General features: G+C 39.2%; 1 pseudogene; it reads right to left on the reverse strand.

The window, feature by feature from the left end:
- Window positions 1–2,081: 2,081 nt before the first annotated feature.
- On the reverse strand, window positions 2,082–3,010 carry LOC132014896 (olfactory receptor 9A1-like; annotated as a pseudogene).
- Window positions 3,011–6,565: the final 3,555 nt, after the last annotated feature.

Below are 6,565 nucleotides of genomic sequence, written 5' to 3' on the forward strand. Positions count from 1 at the left end.
AAACAGACACATAGATCAATGGAACAGAAAAGAGAACCTAGAAATGGACCCTCAGCTTTACAGTAAACTAATCCTGACAAAGCAGAAAAGAATATCCAATGAAAAAAAGCCAGTCTCTTCAACAAGTGGTATTGGGAAAACGGGACAGTAATATACAGAATAAAACAGGACCACTTTCTTACACCATACACAAAAATAAATTCAAAATGAATGAAAGACCTAAATGTGGGATAGAAAACCATCAAAATCCTAGAGGAGAACACAGGCAGCAACCTTTTTGACCTCAGCCATTGCTTCTTACTAGACATATTGCCAGAGGCAAAGGAAACAAAAGCAAAAATGAACTACTGGATATTCATCAATACAAGAAGCTTCTGCATAGCAAAGGAAAAGATCAACAAAACTAAAAGCAGCCTACAAAATGGGAGAAGATACTTGCAAGTGACATATGTGATAAAGGGTACTACCCAAAATCTATGAAGAACTTATCAAACTCAACACCCCAAAAAATAAATAATCCAGTTAAGAAATGGGCAGAAGACATGAACAGATATTTTTTCAAAAAAGACATCCAGATGGCTAACAGACACATGAAAAGATGCTCAACATCATTCATCATCAGGGAAATACAAATACAGCGAAATACAAATCAAAACCATAATAAGATACCACCTCACACCTGTCAGAGTGGCTAAGCTAAAATTAACAACACAGGAAACAACAGATGTTGGTGAGGATGTGGAGAAAAAGGAACACTTTGGCACTGTTGGTGGGAATGCAAACTGGTACAGCCACTGTTGAAAACAGTAGGGAGATTCCTCAGGAAGTTAAAAATAGAATTACCCTATGATCCAGCAATTGCATTACTAGGTATTTACCCAGATGATACAAAAATACTGATTTGAAGAGACACATGTACCCCAATGTTTATAGCAACATTATCAAAATAGCCAAACTATGGAAAGAACCCAAATGTCCACTGACTGATGAACGAATAAAGAAGATTTGGTGTGTATATATGTTTCATGTGGATTCTGCCACATTTTTAGAAGAGGTTAAAAATGTCATGGTATGCACAAGAAGCAGGCAAAGGAGTTCTGAGGGAGCTAATCAGGGAGGTAGAACAAACCATCTGGTCTACTCTTGGCCAGGAAATCTGGGAGAGACACAGGAGCTAGGGGGCCTCGAGGAAGGTATATAAACAGATATATATATACACACACACATATATATGGAAGGAATACACATATGTGTATATATACATATAATGGAATATTACTTAGCTATCAAAAAGAATGAAATCTTACCATTTGCACTGATGTGGCTGGAGCGAGAGTGTATTATGCTAAACAAAGTATGTCAGCTACAGAAAGACAAAGACCATATGATTTCACTCATATGTGGAATTTAAGGAAAGAAACAGATGAACATAAGATACGGAGGCAAAAAAGAGAGAGGGAAGCAAACTGTAAGAGATTCTTAACTATAGAGAATAAACGGAGGGTTGACGGAGGGAGGTGGGCAGGGGATGAGCTAAATGGGTGATGGGCATTAAGGAAGGCACTTGTGATGAGCACTGGGTGTTGTATGTAAGTGATGAATCACAAAATTCTACCCCTGAAACCAATATTACAATGTATGTTAATTAATTAGAATTTAAATAAAAATTTGAAACAAAGAAATAAATAAAAATAAAACAATTAGAAACCATAGATTTTAAAATAGACTATAAAAATAAAGATTGCATAGAATGCCAAAAAAAGATGAGTGTTCTAAAAAAGAAAAAAAAAATCACATATTTTATATATTTTTATTTTTAAATATATATTGTAAGATGTATTGTAACTACGGAAGAGTGTATAAACAAATATATCTGATTGAAAAATAATAATGAGATCTCCCATGCAGGAATCATCTGATTATAAGTTAGAGCACAATCAGTGTCTTAAAATTTCCTTGTACATCACAAACTACTTGGTGTTGAAAATGATCATTTCAGATTGCATTATTGCTTTCAGATTACTCCAGTTCATGATGATGAGTCCATGATTGTCCTTAGGACATAGCTACCCCTTGAGGAGTTAACAGCAGCGTTTCATGACATCTTGAAAGGCCTTTATAAATTTGTCATTCTGGAGGGTGAAGATGAATGGGTTCAGAAAAGGGGTCACCACTAAAACCATCAGTGATGCTACCCTGTTGTACTCAGCTGCCTGTGTTTGCTTGGGTTTCACATACAGGAACAAACAGGTGCCATAGCCGATCACAACAAAGGTGAGTGGGATGCACAGGTAGAGAAGGCTTTCCTCCGACCAGAGGCTGAAGGGATCCTGAGGATGGTGGGGATGATGTAGGTGTAGGAGATGACTGTAGGGATCAAAGGACCAATGATAACAAAAACAGCCATTAAAAAAAGAATAAACTGTGTGAAACGGCTGTCATCACAGGATAATTTAAACAATTACCCCCAGTCACATAAAAAATGATCTACCACATTTGATTTGCAGAAGGTAAGCTGAAATGTGGCACAGACGGGCCAGATTTGAAATAGGAACCCAAACACCCATGACACAATGACCACCCAGATGTAGGTGTGGCTGTTCATAATGATGTTGTACCTCAGGGGGTTACAGACAGCCCCATAACGGTCCACAGCCATCGCTCCCATTAATATAAATTCTGATGTGCCCAAAGAAAGGTACAAATATAATTGTGCACTACATGCTGTCAAAGATATTGCCTGCATCCCAGGAAGCAGTAACCCCCAGACCATCAAGGGGACAGCAACTGATGTGATCAGGATCTCTAGGACAGAGAGGTGGCCAAGGAAGAAATACATGGGGGACTGCAGGCGTTTATCAACACAGACAATCACAATGATGAGCATGTTCCCCATGACTGTCACTGAGTAGAAGAGGAAGAAGGTAGTAAATAAGGTATGGCGTAATTCTGGGGAGCCAGGGGAGCCTAAGGGATAGAATTCAGTGGCACTAGAGTGATTCCCCAACATTTAGTTCTGAGCTGTTGTTCCTTGTGAAATCTAAAGAGTAAAAAAAGAGATCACAGGGCTTCTGATCCAAAATAAAAACAGACTCAGGCAGAGAAAATATTCCCCTGCTGTTCACAGACTCCAGAACATGACTAGGAAGGGTTCAGGTTCTATTGTCCCCTTTACATGATCACTGCTAAACTTTTCTTTTATTTTTTTAAGATTTTATTTATTTATTTGTTTGTTTGTTTGTTTGTTTGTTTGTTTTTATTTTCAGCATAACAGTATTCATTGTTTTTAGAATAATCATTATATAAGAAGAAAATTAAATCTAGCCAAGAAGATGAGCCCAGCTGCTAATGGCATATAGGCACATAGGCAAGACAGATAGCCCCCTGCCCAGTATACCACCTGCATCTCTCAATCCACAGGTCTTCCAGCCTTCCACTGTGCTGTGAGTAGCCACCCTGTCACCTTCCTGACCAGTGCATTCCTTTTTACCACTAACTCCCTTCCATCTTGAATGTCCTAAACTATGTGGTCCACCAAATATATTCTGTCTGTGAGTCCTGCTCCAGAATCACACACTGTAGAAAAGACTTCCTGCCCAATCCTGCCCAGAGCTGGCACGTGTTTTACTTTGTTTCTTCATGACATAGGGTCTATTTGCATTACATCCATTTGAAAACTTTTCTTTTCCTTCTGTCTTCATTTGTGTTACAGCTAGGCATGGGTATGGACAACTCTTTGAGGACTTTCTGTAAGATCTTGAGGGCAAGGACTGAGTATTTCAGGTCAGCTAGCTGCTGGAGTGAATTACCACTTTCTTCCTCCCTATTTTTGGGAGGGGCTGTGCGCCCTGCTTTTCTCCCTCATAAATGTGACTTCTCATAGGCGACAGACTAACCAGCACCTGGGCTTAATCCGTCAGGGGCCTCACTCTTCTAACCCTAATACCAAAAATCCACCAGACTGACAGAGGAGGGACTCGAGGAGGGCACAGGTGGAACTGCCATCCTAAACCTCCACTTGTCCCACACTACGTCATGTTGAGACTGGCAGACAAGAGGCTAAAGGTCCAATTTCAACATCACCCTTTTGTGAGGCTCAAAACCCTGGATCCAGCAGAGTGTCAAAGCCACCAAATGTGATCTCTGGACTCGGCCCAAGACCTACATATAAGTGTAGGGCTTTATCTAACAGAAAGTAAGGAGAGTCTCCCCAGAGCCAACAAATAGATTTTTCCTCCAAAATCATATGAAAAAGATTTAGCTGTCACTAAAATAAAATAGACCGAAGGACCTAAGCCCCTTAGGGTTTCTGGGATCCATCCCTCACTTCCTTCAGGTCTTTGCTCAAAGGCTTAAATTCAGGGAGTTTTTCCACATGATCCTTTCTAAAAGAATACAGTCCAGCTTTTACTCTCCAGCAGCTCACCAGGATCTATTCATCTTTGCTCTCCTTACTAAAATTGTGTTTTTACTTTTTGTTTATTTTCTGTCTCCTATTTTACAATGTAAGCAACCATGAAAGCAGAAACTTTGTCATGCCTACTGTTGGACACTCGGTTAATATTTTTAAATGAATAAATTAATTAGTCAATCAAGGGATAAAACTGTGAACAAAGCTTATCCAATCCTGGCTTTGACCAATTTTTGAAGGAAATTCTGCTTCTCCTCCCTTCAGTCTTCACTAAAATGCTGCCCTATTGATATGCAGCCCTCTCTGCATATCAGAGAGGAGATGACAACTGGGTAGCCAGGATCAAGATCAGACTTACTAGGAGAGATGTACTCTCACTCTCCAACCTCATTCTCTCACTCTCACATCCTCATGCTCTCACCCTCATATTCTCATTCCCTCACTCAGTAGTCTCTTTGCATAATTTTTGTTTAGCCGGGACCAGATGCAAGGAAAGGATACAGGAGTGTCCTGACAAGAGCAAGGGTCTGTGCCTATGAGTCAGGGAAGAGTTGAATTTGCTCTCTGCTGTTCAGGGCAGATTTGAAGATGAGCCCAACCACTCTGCTGTCCCCTTCACCACTCTTCAGGCTGTAGGTGTCCTTATTCTAGAGAGCAGCCAGGCCCAGAACTTCCTGTGCCAATCCCCTCTTATCCTCTCCTTCATAAAGGGGAACCCTGACAGACACTCACCTCCAAAGAAAGAGAGTAAACTTGAATGTTCTACAGCTCTCCAGGGATCAGCCCAGACTATTTCCTGCCTGACTAGTGCTGAGCATGCTCTGTGGGCCAGAGCAAGCTACTGCTGTCCTCACTCTCAATGCAAGAGAAAACTGTTTTCATATGAGTACATAGGGGAAAGTCCAGTAATAACAGTGTTGTGGAAGCCCAATTATCTCTCCCTTTGACTTTTTTCTCCCTCTTTTCTTCTCTTCATTGTCCCCAAGGAGACTTTTACACTGAGGAACTAAATCTATTCAACTTGAGAGAAACCCTAGGGATGCAGTCAAGGGAAAGCCAGAAAAACTTCTCCCCTGAGGCTAATTCAATTTTAGAACTTTTGAAACTTTATTTTTTCTTTAATGGCCAAACTTGAAATCTCCCTTGTCAGGAGTTTCTCAGCCCCTTGGCAGCCTTCTTCCCAAGTCCCAAGTTCTTGTTACCACAAAACAATTGAAACCAGCCCCTGATCTCTTCCTGTGCATCTCCCTGATTTGGCCCTACAGAGCCTAGGTACCCCCAAGTGGAAGACACCACAAACAATTCCAAGACATATATCAAAAATCAACACACCAGAGATGAGCAATGATGTGAGCAAAATGGCAAAGTCAGTCCTTCCTTATCAGCTACTTTAAATGTAAATGGTTCAAACTCTTCAGTCAAAATGCAGACATTGGCAGGATGAGTTGTTGTTGTTTTTTTTTAATGAGCCAACTATTCATGCTGTCAACATGAAAGTCATTTTACATCAAAAGACACAAATAGGTTGGGAATGAACAGATAGAAGATATTCCATACAAGTACCAACAAAAGAGAGCCAAAGTGACTATAGTAATGTCAGACAATATAGACTTTGAGTCAAAAACTGTTAAGAGACAAAAGATATTATATATTAATAAAAAGATCAATTCATCAAAAAACACAATGATTATAATAATATATGTTTCAAACAATAAAGCCCCACAATATACGTAAGAAATATTAACAGAACTGAAGGAAGAACTTCAATACCCCACTTTCAATAAAACATCTAAACAGAAGACAGTAAGGAAATAACTTGAAAAACAGAATAAACTTACTAGGTCTAACAGTTCACACTACCCAATAAAAGAATAGTATATATTCTTCTCAAATGCACACAGAACATTTTCCAAGATAAGTCATATGTTAGACCAGAAGTCTCAATAGGGTTACAAAGACTGTAATCATACAAAGCATTTTTTTTCTGACTATAATCAACAAAACTAAAAATCAAAACAGAAAGAAAACCATTAAATTCATAAATATATGTAAATTAAACAGCATACTCTTAACCAATGAGTCAAAGAAGAAATTAGAATATACTAAGAGATAAATGAAAATAAAAATACAACATACTAAAGTATATGGGATGCA

Source organism: Mustela nigripes, chromosome 4 (assembly GCF_022355385.1).
Source record: "Mustela nigripes isolate SB6536 chromosome 4, MUSNIG.SB6536, whole genome shotgun sequence".
NCBI classification, from domain to species: Eukaryota; Metazoa; Chordata; class Mammalia; order Carnivora; family Mustelidae; genus Mustela; species Mustela nigripes.